At 47.7% G+C, this 17,583-nt stretch overlaps 2 long non-coding RNA genes across 2 annotated transcripts in view; one reads left to right on the top strand and one right to left on the bottom strand.

The window, feature by feature from the left end:
• The window catches only part of LOC132648525 (uncharacterized), a 68,278-nt gene that overhangs the window by 14,734 nt on the left and 35,961 nt on the right, over positions 1–17,583 (top strand). The gene's annotated exons all lie outside the window — the stretch shown is intronic.
• LOC110552517 (uncharacterized) lies at positions 9,946–17,076 on the bottom strand. The gene is made up of 3 exons (XR_009586934.1): positions 16,258–17,076; positions 11,932–13,810; positions 9,946–10,840 (listed from the first exon to the last, which is right to left on the bottom strand). It is a non-coding gene; the product is annotated as an uncharacterized LOC110552517 (long non-coding RNA).

The raw sequence follows: 17,583 nt of genomic DNA, 5'->3' as shown, positions 1-17,583 counted from the left end.
ATAGACGCCATTAAAACAGCTCAACAGCCATAGGCAATGGGAAAAAAAAATGATTGTACATGATTCAGTAAAGTTTTACTTATAAAAATAGGCATGACTGTGTTCCAATAAAACTTAATTCACGAAAACAGGTCATGAGCCACAGCTTGCCAGTCCATACACTGCAGGAACACAGTCCAGAGAAGAGACGACCAGTGTAAACAGGTCACAGTGAAGCAACACGGTCAAGAGATGAATACAAAGGGCTGCGTGTGTGGAACGTGGCTATGCTTCCTTGGCAGCATTTCTGTGGCTTGTGTTTCCGGGTCACTGCCATCTAAGAACCAGGAAATAGTTTGCAGACTGACACAGGGTGGGATCTGGAGCCGGCTTCTTACCGGCACTCCTGTGTCCTTCCTGAGCTGAGCCTGTGGTGACAGAGCTGTGGGTCCATCGTCTGCCTCTTCTTCCTGTGCTAGCCAGTCCTTAACACCTCCTAAAAACCCAGTGTCCCTCAGCCTCGGCAGCACAGAAGCTGAGTGCTTGGCAAGATGCTCCTAAGGGATAATTCCTTGCATGCCAGTGTCTTCTGACCCAGAGCGTATCCTAGGGCCCTCGGGCTCTTGGTCCACACCTGAGGGGTCATGCTTAAGGGTAGATTGGAAGTCTAATTCAGTGCAAGCAAGGCATCTATAAAAACAACAGAAATGACCTCAAAGTGGAAGGGGCTGCCTAAGGAGGTGACACTGAGGGAGAAAGCTTAGGAAGTGACCAGACAGCCATTTAAAGGATATGTTCTAGTGTGTGTGTGGGGGGAAGAGTCCAGGTTTAGACATCTGTTGCTTGTCCTATTTGCTAGCCCTGCCATCTTGGAGTCTTTCTTTGATGCTCTTCCTTGGTTTCTCGATGTGAAAATGGAGAGTATATGTCTGGCAGGGCTGCTGCCATTATTAAAGGGGAGTATAATCCAAGTTCAACAGCCAGTGCTGACCTGGTGTGCATCTGATTCGGACCAGCTTGAGAGGGGCTGGGATAGCAGATCGGGCCTGGTGACCATGTTGGGTGAATAATTGAGATCTGAATTTTTTTTTTTGATGTGTGTGTCTAAAGAGAACCTTTCTTCATTTACATAAGATTATTTAATAGTCTCCCAGAAACAAAAGAATGCAACTCTTTTTTGTGAGATACCCTCACATTGGACACACATGATGGAATATTTATTAACACAAAAGACTTTTATTTGGAGGACAAAACCAGTATAGGATTTTAAAGTGTGTTAATAGTTTCCATGCACGTGAGTCATTTTGGATCCCAACACAAAGTATTTCATCAAACTGAATACAGCCCTGCTTTTTAAAATGCCTCTATTAATTAACAGAGCTTCCATTAAGGTTTAGAGAGAGGACCTTTAATATTTTTCTGCTTGGTCCTTACTTAAAAATATATTACTCAGTGAGTTGCTGTTAGTGATGGGGAACCCATTTCTTTAAGTCCTACATAAAATAAAAGCAACTGATTTTTGTGGGCAAAGGGAGATCCAATTTCTCTTTCTTAGTGCAAGTGGGGAGAATCCTAAGAGAAAATGACCAGAACTGATTTTTACTAAGTCACTTTGTGCCAATGAGGGGGCTCCTGGTTGTGGTTGTGGAATTATTTGAACTCAGACACAGAAAAAAAAGGACTCCCAGCAGGTGGGAGAGCCCCTCAGGAGGGCCAGCCATGCTCTTTGACTAACTCACAGCTGGCCATGGTGTAGCCCTCTCAGGAGAATACCACCACAACCACACACACACACACACACACACACACACACACACACACACCACATACACCTCTTTCCTGGCCCTTGGAATTTGTTGTTGTGCTCTGGCTTTTTCTGTTGCCACTCGCCTTGGCATTTCTGGTTTTCTTTCCCTTTGGAATGCTCAGATCTTTCCATTGTGCCCGACGTCCTTGTGCAAAAGCCCAAGTCACGCTGTTTCTCACCAGGCAGCCTCTGTGTCCCCCTTCAGTGAATGCAGGTCACCTAGCAGAAGCATGGTGGCCCAGTGGGGGGAAGGCGAGGCTTATCACCCTGGCCCTGGGCCCCCTGGAGAGCATTGTGGAAGGACTTTTCACAAGAGAGTCTGCAAAAGGCTGGAAGCAGCTTCTCAGGACAGTGACCTTTGGGGCCCCTTTCAGTTGTGATTTTCACATGCTGACCCACAAGCAAGGGCAAAAGAGGAGCAGATGGAGTAGAGAGTGACTCAGAGGTTGTGTGAGAGCTGCCTGCCAGCATTTTAGAAGACATAAATGGGGAAGAGAATTTAGTCCTGGTGTCAAGACACCGGCTGGAGTTTCAAGAAAGGACAGGAATTCACTGCCAATATACAAAAGGAATCCTGATGTAGCTCATAGACCAGGGTGTAAAGCCTCAAGACCTGCTTTGGACTCCTCAGTCTTCTCAACATCTGTGTGACCCCAGGCCAGTGAACCTCTCTCTTGTCTTAGGCCAAATAACGGTTAAGATTCATTTTGTACCTATTAGCTTTAGGGCTACTGAGAGGGTCAAAAAGGGAATGTGCTTGTGGTTTCTGAAGTTTCAGAGACTCGATTCCACTGTCCAACCGTCTCATTTAAGAGAGCCGATAGCCAAGTCTGGAGAAGGTAAGAAACATCACAAGACCACACAGTAGTGCTTCCGGGCAGTTGACAATGCGACCACTGGTAAACCAGGGATACTGAGACTGATCCTAGGCTGCAGCAGGGTGTAAAGCTTCAGGGGTAAAAGTCTGGCCACCCTGACGTAGCCCCAGCTTTCCAGTGGTGTTTCATCTCACACTTAAGTTTATTTTGTGATAATAAAAACTAGACATGCTCACTATGTGAAACTTGGCAAATACAAGGGGCACAAAGCAGGAAAGGTAAAAGTGTTCACGGCTCTGCCATGTGGACAGGTCTACTGTTGAAGTTATGCTGTATAGTTAGCTGTCTAGCATGTGATAGTGACCAAGCCTTCAACACATGAGCCTTTTGAGGATTGTCTTGGTTAGGGTTTCTACTGCTGTAGGTAAAGACCAAGACCAAAATCAACCTCGGGAGGAAAGGGTTTGTTTCATCTTGACTTGTAGACCACTGGATCCAGGAAAGTCAGGGCAGGGAACTAGGGGTGGGAACTGATGCAAAAGCCGTGGCAGAATACTGCTTACTGGCGTGCTCAGCCTGATTTTTATAAATAGAACCCGGGACTGCCTGCCCAAGGCTGGCACTGCTCACAGGGCGCTGGGCCCTCCCATATTGATCACTAATTAAGAAAACGCACCACGGACTCACCTACAGGCAAATCTTTTGGAAGCATCTTCTCAAGCTGAGTGTCCCTCTTCCCGGAAGACTCCAGCTGTGTCAAAGTGCCATAAAACTAGCCAGGACACGGTGATACTTCATATGTTAACCATGAGCCTCAGTGAGCTTTGGGAGTGATTCTTAACTTATGCCACTCTGTTCAGGAGCCTCTGTAAAGTGTCAGCGGAACAGTAGTCCGTTAGAATTAGTAGTAATCCATGCTTGACCTTATCAACTAATGCGGAACGCAAGCATGTTCTAGCAGGTGTGCCCATGTGTGCCCACTCAGCCTGAACACAGGCATGTATGCACGAGAAGCCATTTAAAGGACACTCACAAGTTATCTGGGTTACAGCTGCAAGCAATTCAGATGTTTAGCAGCAAGACAGTTTGGTCCTGTGCATTTGTAGGCAGTGTCAGTCCGCTCAAGCTGCTGGACCAAAAATGCATCAACTGAGGAATTTATGAACAGCAGAATCTTTTGTCCACGGTTCCTCGAGTGAGACAATGGGAGAGCAAGGCGCCATCGGACCTGGCATCTGGTAACAGTTTATTTCTCCTAGATGCCACCTTCTTTCTGGGTTGTCACCTGGTAGGAGGGGCAAATAGGCTGCACCCTCCAGAGTCTTCCAAATTTACCAGTCCCATTGCTGAAAGCAGGCTCTCACTCACATCCTAATCACATCCCAGAGGCGCCATCTCTTCACGGTGCCTTTAATCCCAGCACTCACTTGAGAGACAGTGTTTAGGCAGATCTCTTGTAAGGCCAGTTGGTCTACAAAACAAGGTCCAGGACAGCTAAGGGTACACATTAAGACCCTGCTTCAAAAAATGTTAATTACTTTTTACTTAATATTGATTGGCACCCTCACTTGCACGAACGCATGCACACACACGTTTTGGGGAAAATGGTCTGTCCTCAAGGCAGCCTACATCAAGTGTCCAAATGTTCAAATAACTGCTCCAGATTTCGGTCCTTTGGACCAGCACAAACTATTTTTTTTTCTTTTTTTCTTTTTTTTTTTTTTTTCTTAATGGCCTCATCGGACATCCAGGCGCTGCTTAATTAGTTTCCAGCGTGAGTGCCAGTCAGGTTCGGTAAGAGGACTCTATAGGACTCCGGGTGAAAACCAAACAAAACTGGAGGCTCCCTGGTGGGCTGTGAAGAAACGAGAGGAGTGGCTCTCGGCTCTGGCTCAACCATCTTCATGTGGACTCTGCTGCAGAAGCAGCTCGGAGCCCGAAGCGGTGTTCCAGTTCATGCTGAGAACCCCCAAGTTCCTTCATCTCCTTATCAGGCAACAAGGATTGAGTTGAGCCTCCAGCCCACCTTCTGCGCTGCTGGCTCTCCAGGATCCCCGCCCCCTCTGAAGTTAGCTTTAGGAGCAAAAGAGGCTCTCTGAGGAGAGAAACTTCCCCCGAACCGGTCAACTGCTGTAACCACCAGACAGGAGCAATCCGAACTGCGAGAAAGCCTGTGAGAGGCTACAGGGTGGTGCTCATGCCCAGAGGAGCCCGGAGGCCTGGTTAAAGGAGGGTTCTTTATTAAAAGGAGCAGGGCCAGGCCTTAGCGGGATGTTCAAAAGTGTCCTCCAGCTGAGAAAGCAAGAAACATTTTGAGCTGCTTTCAATAAACGGTGTTCTTCTTTTAACTCCCAGAAGCCAAATCAAATTGCGACCTCCGAGAAAATTAAGTCGCCTCTTACAGCCTCCCCCCCACCCCCCCTCCCCGCTGTGGGAGATTTTTTTCTGAGTTATTTTGTTCAGCTCTCCGGATTCGAGAATATGGAAACTGAGGCCACGACAAAAGCAGCTCCCTCCGGTCCCAGAGCTATTTAGAGGCGGAAGGTATGTGTGGTAGGAGAAGGAGAGTCCCTGGAGTCAGACGAGCCTAGGACAGGTGGAGCTGTGCTCTCCAGCTGTGACAAAATCCGTTTGTGTCTCACACCGTAAGCTGTAAAAGGGATCACGCCACAAAGCAAGGCTATCATGAGCGCTAAAGAAACACCTGCAAATGCCATGCCCGGCACACACTCGTGCTCACGGCCGGTGGGAGTCATCAGATCAGGAATGCGCGCAGTGGAAACCTGTCCCTTTCAAGGGCAGGTAGAAAGCCACAGGAAAGGCCGCGCTGCGCACTGTTTCTGAGTGTTTGGCTGAAAAGCACTCACGTCTCGTTGGAGCTGTAGTGATGGTTCAGGAGGGACTTGCTCCTGTCCTTCATGACTTTTGTCCTCACTGGGCAGGGACTCTTGACTACTTCAGAAAAAGGAACCAGTGACCGGTGTGAAGATTGGGACTGGTGACTAGGCCACTAATTTGTATCCAGTCCCTCATTCGTTTGACAGAGATTTAAGCACCCATGCCTTTGCTGAACACACTAGGTTTGGTGCTAGGGACACCGCAATGAATGAATAAACTGCCTGCTCTCACAGAGCTGATGTTTTAGTGAATTCTAACGGTTTAAAGGGAAGTGGGATGTCAAGCTCCGGAGCTCTCTGCTCAGAAGCCTTTTCCTTCCTCTGTTCTCCTTTTCCTTCAATCCTGCGCCTCCATGCCTCTCCCCCCACCAAGTAGCATGGCCCTCTCTCTCTAAACCAAGCCTCTTTAATAGTGGTGGTGGTGGGGAAGCTAAACCCAGATGGTGCTTTGTTTAGAGACAAAGAATCTATTTCCTTTTCTTTTTAAAAATTGATTTCTTTATTCACTTTACATCCCCCTCTCCTTCCAGTCCCCCCTCTTGTGCACCCCTCACCCTGATTCTTCCCTCTCCTCCTCAGAGAAGGGGGAGGTCCCCCATGGGTACTAACCCGCCCCGGCACATTAAGTTGCTGCAGAACTAGGCGCATCCTCTCCCACGGAGGCCAGACAAGGCAGACCAGTTAGGGAAATGGGATCCAAAAGGAGGCATCAGAGTCAGAGAGGGCCCCCACTCCAGTTTTTTTGGGGGACCCATGTGAAGACAAGCTGTGTATCTGCTACCTATGTGCAGGGGGCCTCAGACCAGTCCATGTATGCTCTTTGGTTGGCGGTTCAGTCTCTGTGAGCTCCCATGAGGCCCAGGCTAGTTGACTTTGTAGGTCTTCTCGTGGAGTCCTTGACTCCTCCAGCTTCCTCAGTCATTCCCCCAACTCTTCCGTAGGACTCCCCGAGATCTGTCTAATGTTTGGCTGTGGGCTCAGAAGAATTATGCTAGGCTCCTGTCTGTAAGTGTAGCAGGGTACTATTACAAGTATCAGGGATTGGTTTTCTCCCATTGGATGGGTTTCAAGTAGGGCCAGTCTTTGGTTGGCCATTCCCTCAATCTTTGAGGACTGTGATATTTTTAACAATGAAGAAATGATAAAGCCCTTCTCTAAATTATGCCCCCACTCTGATTAAGGGGTGTGTGTGTGTGTGTGTGTGTGTGTGTGTGTTGCAACAGATAGATTTCTTCTAAGCATAGCTGGCCTGCCCTGGAAAGGACTTCTTACCTCCTCATCAGGGCCCGGGGGCCCAGCCCCACCTTTTAGCAAACAGCACCCTAGCCCCACCTTTTTTAATCAGTTGATTTCAGCTGTGAAAAGAAAGAAAAGAACAGTAAGTTTGGTTAGTGCAAGCCCTTTTCTGAAGCCAACAGGGAGAACAGGATTGGAAACCAGAGGAGGCTGCATTGGGTTCAATGGTTAACCAGCAAGATTAATAAATGGCAGAAGGAGGAAACAGCCAGTGAATAAAGAGGCAAGAAGAAATGTCTCCTTGTGGTTCAAAAGCCAAGGAAAGTTTACCCAGATCTGGGTGACCTGTAGTTAAAAGGTCCTGAGGGGACAGCTCTCATCAGATTCCAAGCTGAGCCACTGCCTCTCAGGAGCCTCACCTGGCTCCTCTCAGAAGCTCAGCAGCCTGACACTGAGCCATACAGACCTCAGGCAGACTGTCCATGCCACCGGGGCCTCAGGCTCTACCCCATCCCACAGGCTTCTCCCAGGGAACAGGCTTCTTCCTAGTCTCCCAGCTGTCTCTCCAGCACAGCTTAGACCATCAAATAGTGAGCTTTGGCCAATATAAATCAGGGGGAGACCATTTCATGCTCTGCCCTGACTCACTTTAGGAATTTTGCTAAATATTCTCTCCTCGCTATGCTTCCGTTTTGCTGTTGTAAGGGTTAGTCAGCCTCTCACCTTAAAGGATCAGATATTAAATATTTTCAGCAGTTGGCCATATAGCTGGTGTCCGCCTCAGCTGCCCAATGCTGCCGTTGATGTGTAAAAGCAGCCAGAGGTGGTATGTAAAAAACAGATGAGGGTGTATGTTCCCTTAAAGTTTTATTTACAAAACAGGTAGAGGATAGGTTTGCTAGAAGGCTGTAGTTCCCCATCCCCCTGGACTAAACTCTCGATAACCAAATGATCCTGGATTAGCTACTGAAATGGGGTCCCACTGCTATGACATGCTCCAAGCCACCAGGGTATGCTAATGATGGGGCTGAAACTGTAGGCCAAGAGGCCTGACTTTGGATTTTTATTTTTATTTTTTATGTCTCCCAGCTCTTTGAGAGGTAGAACACAAGCTGCTTTTGTCTTGCGGTTCTAATCCTAGGAGTCGCTCCCCCAGTGTGACTTGGAGTGGGACAGAGCACTTTGAACTGTCTCAGGGAGAGTTTCTGATGTATTGAGGATGCACGAGCTAAAAAAAATAAAAATAAAAAGGCAAGAAAAGGAGGGAGGGTAGTGGTAGAGATTATCACATGGCTGCCTTTGACCCTGAGGAAACTGTCTAAGAGGAGGGAACTTTCCACATATTCCATATTGAATGTTGCATGCCCATGTCCACACTTAATGATGTCCTTGTCACACAGCTGTCCCTGGGGGTGGAAGGACAGACAGACATCCTCAGTACATGCTCTTCCCATGTCAAAAACATTTCACCTAATGGATTACTCTCAGATGGATGCTCTGGCCTGTTCTTCTGTGGCAGAAGTGGTATGGCTGACCCAGCATGGTTCTGTTTATGGCCTTGTGTCTGTGAGATGCTTCCCTTCCAACCACCTTGTATAAATTTATGTGGGACTTTCTGTTCCTTGGCTGAAGACCCAGGGAGCTTTTATGATGTGAATCCATTTTCTGCTCTGTCCCCAGCTTCTGTCTTCCAGTAGGGAGAGGCTGAGGATAAGGTCCAACGGGGAGAGGTAATGCCTCTTTAATTGAGATTCTCAAGGGCCCTGAGGTTCAGCCAGTGTGACCCTCCTTTCTACACACTGCCCTCTCCTGCTCCCTGTGTGGCCCTCTCGTTGGCCAGAGGATCTGGAGAAAAAGTACTTCTTGACCACAGCTGTGCCACAGTCACCTCTAAACATGACATGGCCCCCACATGGCTGCATCCGCTGTCCTGTTTGTGATGGCAACGGTTTGTAGCAAGAAACCACGTGAGAGGAAAAGAAGCCTGGGGATTGCTTTGCCACAGCCAGATTTTTCCTGCCAAGTAAGGAAGTGAGATGTTGACTAGTTTCAGCACCAATGTGGACTGGAGAGTTAAACTGGTTCCGGGGACGATCATCAGAGGCTCCCTCGGAAGTATAAGGAATTAATGGTTAGCCTACCTTTTCTAACTGCAGGGTATGCTCAACATGACCATCAGGCCAGCAGGAGAACTGCTGAAAATGTGGCCGTGGTGTCCTGTATACCCAGCCATCACCCACCTTCCAAAACTCTGAAATGGACTACAACAGTTGAGGCCTGAGTTCTGAGTGACGGCTTCCCTTCCTGTCCCAGAACCCACCCACTATTCCTGCCAACCTCAATGGTAGTAGTTCTGCCCTGACTGTGTAACAAATCCCTCTCTTCCTGGCTTCCTTGTCAGAGCCTGGCCTTCTCTTTGTTCTTTCACTGCTGACCTCAAGGCTCTTCACATGTATTTCTGTCAGGTGAGTCCCAAGTAGGCAGGCTGTGGACTTTCCAGAACAGGGACCCTGTATTCATTATTACCATCTCACCAGCTCACTCTCTTTGAGGCATCTGATAAACATGTGAACAGAAAAGGGAGTAGCCTTGCAAGACAGGAAGTAGAAGGGACAAGTAGGCACCGTTCCCCAGTACGGCCAAGCACTCAGGACAGAGACTTCCAGCATCTTGTCAGCTTTCAGGTATTATGTCTATCAGTTGAAGTTCTGAATCGCAAGCTGTAGAAATGACTGCAGCCAGCTCACACAGGAATCTCCATGAAGCAGAAATAAAGGTGTTCTCCAAATTGGTGGGAAAAGTACAATTCAGCTTCTGAAGGAAGGATCAGACAGCTGGAACCATACAGAACCTTGGGCAGAAGCATTCCAGGAAGGGACTCCCAGGGCCACATGGAACCTGACCCACCAATGAGGGTAAGCCACCATTGTTTCCCTGGACTTTCAGGGATTAATTACCCATGGGGTGGAGGGATAGCAGCTATTTTTCAGGAAATTACTATGAGACACAGGTAATGGAATTTATTTGGACACCCATTTGCCTTGTTAGGTTAGTTTGATTTTCTTGGAGGCGTGAGACATTAATGGTGTTGCCAACAGATCCATGCCCCCCTAAAGCTTTAGACCACACTGTGACTGTATTTGGTGCTCTCACAGGAAGAAGAGATCAGAAATTGCTTTTCCTCCTAATGGAGACACAGCCAGAAGGCTTCCATTTGCAAGCCAGGAAGAGACCCCTCACCAGTTACCAAGGCAATCAAGGCCCAAATCTTAGACTCCTGGCTTTCAGAATCATGAGAGGTAAAAACCATCCACTCTTTTGTCTTCTTTCAAGGCAGTCTGAGTGAAGAGAGATGGGGTGGGATATATTCTCATAGGGAAAAAGTGTGTATCCCCAACTCCTACCATGAAAGGATTTACACAGTACTTATAATAGCCCTTGAGAGACACGAAAGGAGAGCTGAGTTCAGATCCACATCTGGGTTTTGTGGTGGGCACCTGTAACCCCAGTGCTGGAGGGCAGAAGCAGGTGGATCCAAGGGACAATTTGGTCAGCCAGTCTAGCCAGGTTCACTGAGAGACCCTGTCTTAAAAAATAGGGTGGAGACTGATCAAGGAAGACACTGACATCTGGTTTCCATGCTCATACTCACAGCAGAACACCTTCATCACACACATACACACACACACACATAAAAAAGGAAATACTAAATCCTACTGTCTGGGAGTGGAATCTAGTCAGCCTGGGAAGAAGATCCACCGGTCTGAATTTTGAACAATTCTCCAAGAAGATAGGGTTAGGCAGCCTCAGGATAAAAGACCTACTTAGGACAACCTCTTCAAGTTGCAGATGAGGAAAGCAACTAATGAGGAAGGCACAGACCCAAGGTCCCCCATGCATTTGCAAATTCAGCCTGGACCAGGGCCCTGCTGTCTTGAGGCTATCACTCTGGTGTGTTGGCAAACCTAATGCACTGGAAAGAGCATGTGCCGCACACAGGGACACAGAGACCTGCAGTAAGAGGGAATGTGAAGAGACAGATGTGGATGTAGTCCTGTTGGCTCTTAGTTTGGAGGTAGGCCTGATGAACAGTAAGCAGGAATCTGTGGAATAAATACAAATTCCATAAGCAAACAGGGAAACAAGGGTCTGTAGGCATAGGTTATTGTCCAATTCAGATTCTGATTTCTGTACTTCCCCCCCCCATATCTTTGTTCTGAGAATAATAAACCTTGTTCTGAGAATCTTCTGTCTTAATGTTGTATAAACACTGCTCCCCGAAAGTCCCCTGATATGCCAAAAAAGCAGTTTATAGGCAATAACTGAGCAGGGGTGAGAATGGGACTTTCTGGCATCCAGAGAAGGAGGAGTTAGAGGAGGAAATAATGATTGAGCCACGAGCAGAGGTCCAAGAGACATCAGGTAAGGAGCCAGAGAAGGGAGCTACGAAGTACAAGTATCTTTGAGATATAAGCCAGGAGGAAACCAGATTAGCTTAGAGGGTTAAGAATAGAGCAATAAATTCTCAGTTATTGCGTTGTGAAGCTTATTATTAAAGAAGTATAAAAGAGTCTCAATTACTTATGTGATATCCAGGTTAAGAAAGAAACTGAGAAAAAAAAAAAGCAGAGTTTTATAAAAATAACCTTAACAAGGATCCTTGTTAAGTGGAGGGAAGGGGTTAAGAAAGCCCTAGCTGGAGGCAAGAATTTGAAAGCAAAGAGAGGAAATGGCAGTCCTATGTGGCTGTTGCTGCCCTGTCTGGGGCACTGACACTCTGCAGATGCAACCTGGACAGAAAGCTGCAAAGGCTGACCAGGGTACCAGTATTCTTTTGTAAGCCATGAATTACTCAGTAATGTCCCTGGACACATAAAGGGGGGGAAAGGGTATAAAGGCTCATACATTCATTTAAGAACTTGCCCCAATTCAAGAAGCAAGGGAGGAATTAAAGTATAAAGCAGCAGGAGACATGTCCACATATGACTCATGCTGAGTTCAGATCAAGGAGATTCATCTCATAGGGAGAAGGCATTTACCCTCAAGTCCTACCGTGAAAGGATTCCCTTTTCCAGGATCCCTGCTTAGTTCCAGCTCTAGGATGGCTATCCTTTTTTGGTGCCCATTGCTTTTAATGAACATGAAAAACAACTTTAAACAAACAAACAAACAAACAAACAAACAAAAACCCTACCAGATGTGTAGGAAGTGATGACTTTCCGGGTGACTCAGTGCAATGGCTGCAGGCTCCTCTTTGCTGGGAGTCAGGCGAACAAAGGATGCCTCGCCCCATCTTATTAGGACCCAGCCATTTCTTCCTAGGCTTTTCTGGAGGGCAGAGGTGGCTGCCAGGTAACAGAAGCAGATAAGACCAGCTCCAGATAATCCTAGGACCTCCTCTGCCTCGGGCCCATGTCACAGGCCCCATTTCATTCTTCCCCTGTCCAGCCCCTGGGCCTCCAGAAGGAGCTGTGCCTCCATAGAGATTCCATCTCAGGCAGCACACACTTCCAGGCAGGTCCCACAGGGCAGGGTTACAGGTCTTAGAAGATGTCAGGAAGATGCTGAGAGAGGTCTTAAGCACTGTGTGCTCTGGAGGAGAGTTTAGACTCATGGGTGGACAGGATGTATAAGACGGGATGTGTGAAATGAAGGAGGGAGATAAGAGACAAGACAGCATTCAGTTCCATGGAAAAGGTACTGCTTTCAGCGGGGTTCCTGGAGCTAGGACTTGAGGATGGGAAAATTGCTGTCAGGAGTCAGAAGAACCATGGACAGATGGAGTACCCTGGATGAAGGCAGAGGAGAAAGGACAAAGCAAGTCTAACTAGCACTCACTGGCTCAAACCCTTCCCGTTTCCCTTGGGAGATGTAGCAAAATCTCTGAGTGCCCTTGATGTTCAAATCACTGACTCCAGCTCTCCGCCATCTATAGGATGAATAGTGGCTACACCCTGCCTTGTAGGATCTCAAAAACTTTAATACAAAGTGAGCTCCAGTCCAGCCTGGGCTACAGAGTGAATGAGAGCCAGTTTCAATCCACCTCCCCTTCCCAGAAATACAATGAGAAATCTCTGAAAGATGGTTTCACCCTCAGGTTTGTCTTCAAGCATCCTAGACATCTTTACTCTGCATGAAGCTGTGTTTCCTGGGCCCCAGTATCTCTGTTCCCGCTTTGCTGTATGCATTAAACATTAAACATCCTTCCTTCCCAGTATAAATGTCCAGTCCTGGCCCATGCCAAGATGGAAAGTATATTCCCTTCCCTAGGTTCTCACCACCCAGTGTCTCTTCCATTCTGGACAATAGTTCTTAGCCTCCATGGTTGATCTCCATCTGGCACTGAGCTGTGAGCACCTAGAAGGAGCAGGCAGGACATAGCAGGTACCTTAGTAGACACCTTCATGAGCAATGGTTGGATGCTGAGGTCCTCTGATGACACAGAGGCCAAAGTTACTCAGCAAAGGTTAGAAGTATTTCATGAGGCTTACTGGGAAGATTATAACCTTTAGAGATTTGTGGGAGGTGTTGGTGGTTCATCTGAGAGTCAGAACAGGTGAAGGACGGGCACTTGGAGTGAAGGAGATGCATGCTCAGACTGGAGCCTCTGAGAGACTGTGGTCTCTGAGGCGACTATGGTCTGCCCACCACCCAGGAAGCCCCGATCATGGCCTCAAAGCCAGACACGTGTCACAGGGATGCTAGGTGGAAGCCTTGAATGTGGGTTTGGAAGTTGGGGGGTAGGGTTGGGGGAGTTGAGCTGCAAACTGATTCACTGAGATTGGCAAGGGTGGGGTTTGGTGGTAGTGGGTGGTAGGAGTAGGGATGTGTGCTGGGGGGGGGTCAGGAACTATGCTCTTCAGACTTTTAGCACAGTGGGTGGTATATTTAAAGCAGAGAGCCTAGACCTTGTCCAGAGATTTTGGCACGAAATCTTTCAGCAGAGGTGGATGTGGTGCCATACATCTTCAATCCCAGCATTCAGCAGGCAGGAGGGTTGCTACAAATTGGAGGTCATCTTGGTCCATATAGCATGTTCCAGGCCAGCCAGAGCTATTATATTCAGACTCTGCCTCAAAACAAACAAACAAACAAACACTAAACCCTCCACACACAAAAACAAACAATCCCCCTCCCCCCCAAAAAAAAAACCAAACCAAACCAGACGACAACAAAAAAACAAAAACGAAAAACCCATCACCAACAAACAGAAGTCTTCCCAGAATCCTTCATTTCTTTTAGCATACAGGATCCTTCCTGTGGTTCCCAAAGCCTCAAGGAGTCTGGCTTCACTCTACTGAGCAGCTTAGCCTGACCAATGGCAACCTCTTTATCCTCCCTTGTCTCTGCCCTCACTACCTCCCACCTAGGACATCTACACAACCTATGGTCTCCAACTGACCCTTGCTAAATGTGTAAGGAAAACAGGGTCGGAGAAATGGCATAAGTTACAGGTTGTGGGAAGGAAGGATAGGTGTGAGGACACTAAGAATAAGTGGGTAGATTGGGGCCGAGTGGCACATGCTTTTAGTCCAGCAGTCTAGAGGCAGAGACCGGCCTCAGCTTTGGGGTATATTTTGCTGATGTGCTGTGCCAAATGGGATGGGTGAGTGTTTATGAAGCACCTGGAGCAGAATGGGGCTCAGAGAAAGTAAAAATACATATTAACCATGTCATTCTGGCCATGTAATAAAGCCACCTTACTGACTTATCCATACTCATTCTATCACCAACAGAAAATATATGAATTAAAAAAAAACAAAAACAAAAAAAACTGTGTTGGAGGCTTGGGGAAATAATTCAGACAACAAAGGGCTTGCCGCACAAGTGGGAATCTCCAGAACCCGTATTAAAAACTGGGTCTGTACCTGTAACCTCAGAGCTGAAGAGGCAGAGACAAGAAGATGCCTGGGAGTGATTACCAGCTAGTCAGGCCAAATTAGTGAGCTCGAGGTTCAGCGAGAGATGAAGAGCAAATGAGGAAGACATTTGATATTGGTCTCTCTGGTACGCACGTGCATGCACGCGCATGCACACACACACACACACACACACACACACACACACTCACACAAAGTATCTGAGCCAGGGCATGGTGGTTCATCCCTGTGATCCAAGCACTTGGTGGAGAGAGACAGGCAGAGCGGGAGTTCAAGGCTAGTTAGTGCTATGTAGTAAGACATTGTTTAAGCCAATGTTCTCAACCTTCCTAACGCTTCAACCTTTTAACACAGTTCCTCACGTTGTGGTGACCCCCAACCATAAAATCATCTTCATCACTACTTCATAACTGTCATTTTGCCACTGCTATGAATCATAATGTAAATATCTGTGTTTTCTGATGGTCTTAGATGACCCCAGCGAAAGGGTCATTCGACCCCTAAAGAGGTCACAACCCACAGGTTGAGAACTGCTGTTTTAAACAATAATAACCAACGTGTCTGTAGTGACATGTGCAGACTACCCTGTAAGCAATGGGGTGGCAGCTCTTGGCAGCATATACAGTTTATTAGATACCGTGTGGAGTCGGAAGAGGACTTAAAACATAGGAAGGTCGTGTAGGCAGACACTACCACTTTATAGAAGGGACTTGAGGATCTGAGGAATTGCCTATTCTCAGGGGATCCTGAGAGCAGTCTTCCAGGGACAGCAGGGTGCCACCGTAACAGCATTATTATTACCCTGGAGTAATACCCACGGCAACAGACACTTTTTTTTTTTAATTTGGTTTATTGTATGTGGGTAAAATCATAACATCAGACAGGACAATCATTTCTATATTAGAATAAGTACATAAACTGCTATCAGTTAAAGCAAAATCAAAACAAAACAAAAAAAGGTATCCGTGAAGGAATGGAAAGCAAAAATATACAGAGATTTAAGAATATGTGTTTGTGTTCAAGTCCCGCTGCAGAAGCAGGGTTGACCTTCTTTCCAGTCCAGCTGTCTCATCGCAGAGACAGAAAACAGAGGCCTCCAAAGAGAAAGTGGGTCCACTGGGGTTTGACCCCTTCAGCCGTAAATGTGCGGAGGTCATCCAGAAGCAGAAGTCCCTTGCAGCTACGAACACGGGACTCAAGACGGAGGAGAACCCAACCTAGCTCCTTTGTACAGATGGAGCTTCGGTGATATCTAGATCCTTTTGCCCTGGCAGAAGTTGAATGACAGCTATGCCCTTCCCCTGAGGCAGGACAGAGTGCTCCAGTTACCAAGGATTCCAGGCTGGCATTTCAGAAAGGGGCCCTGTCAGCTGGCTCCCTTCCCACATCCTTAACTATCTTCCCAAAGGTGATGGACAGGGCCCAAGGGTGCAGTGAAGACTGAATTAATAACACATTCTTGGTGCCCCCTGCCCTACCAGGTGTTGATGTATGCAGTGGCTTTACCGTCCCTTTCTTAGCACTCTTGGTGTCTCTAAAGTCCAGGGTAAAGAACTGAAGCTTTGTAGGGGCTCAGGAGGGAGCATGTCACCCTAGCGCGAGGCCCCTCAAAATGAAATCAGATGTGACTGGCTACTTACAAGTTATGATGCAATCAGTGACTCTGTTGAAACTTGAAAGCAGATGGCAGTAGGACAGGCAACGACCAGAGAGTGGAAAAAAGTGTAAATAATCCTAGGTGAATGCCGTCTTGTTGACCTGGTGGATTTATTTCCTGTCTCCATAATGTATCCTTTCATCAGGACGACTGGATTCCAAAACTCCAGTCTAGACAGGAATTGATGCTGCCACCTCTCCACTTACCCCCTTCCCTGTTTCTCCACACTCAGGACTCCTGTGTGGTGATAGAAGTGGCCTTGTGCTCCCAGGGTTCTTTGGTGGGGACTCAGAGGCCAGTCACATCTTCCGAGCAAAGAGACTGTGCGGGGGCAGTAGCGGAGGCACAGGGCTCGCTCTGCGGATGACGCTGTCTTTGTCTTCATCTCCCCAAGAGAAAGACAAGTCTAGTCATGCCTGCCACCCAGCAGTCAAACAGACTCATGCCTCTTCTTGGTTCCTTTCATTGGAGCTCTGAGCTAGTTTCGGTGGCTTTCATCAGACCTGAAACTCTCCCCTCCCCAGTACCTCCCAAGGCTGCGGGCAGGCCCAGGCTGACAGGCCAGGCTGGGAGTCTGGGCAATGATAAAGCGCTGGGGGGACTATTGGAGGCCACTGTCCTGCCCAGGCAGGCTCTCTTTCTGGGTGGCCACAGGAGCCAGGACTCAGTATCACCTCACTGGGAGAGTCTGAGAGCTTTGCTCCTGCTAAGGCCTCTCTTCTACTCCTATTGTTTTAAGGCCAGCAAACAGGGTCCAGAGGAGTGGAGCCAGCAGCTAGGAGCTTTTGTAGCTTTTGTAGTGTAGCAGGTGAGAAGAGGACCGAGAAGAGTCCTGGGTCTGAGAGTTGGAAAACAAACACTATAGACTTCCTCCCTCCCTCCCTCCTTCCCTCCCTCCCTCCCTCCCTTCCTTCCTTCCTTGTTTCCTCCCTTCCTTCCTCCTTTTCTCCCTTCCTCCCTTCTCTTTTTCTTCTCTTTCTCTTTCTTTCTTTCTCTCTCTCTCTCTTTCTCTTTTCCTTTTTTATTTCTCTCTATTAACAGCTGGGCATCCTGACACACAATAGTGTCTGAGTTGGTGTTCTATGTCCATGGTGTTTTCCATGCCTCAGGGCCTAGGGAAGAGGACAGCTGCCACAGGACATAGTGCAGAGGGCAAAACCATCACCACTGCAGACAACCTGAGAGTTGCTGAGCAGCTCTGAGCCTCGGCTTCTTCCTTTACACAATGAAACTCTCTCTACTTTGCAGGGTTAGTGTTAATTGTGAGTCCTCATATTATATGCCTGAGATATAGTAGGCAATAAACTGT

Source organism: Meriones unguiculatus, chromosome 17, assembly GCF_030254825.1.
Source record: "Meriones unguiculatus strain TT.TT164.6M chromosome 17, Bangor_MerUng_6.1, whole genome shotgun sequence".
In the NCBI taxonomy this organism is placed as follows: Eukaryota; Metazoa; Chordata; class Mammalia; order Rodentia; family Muridae; genus Meriones; species Meriones unguiculatus.
This window is presented reverse-complemented; position numbering and strand designations above follow the sequence as displayed.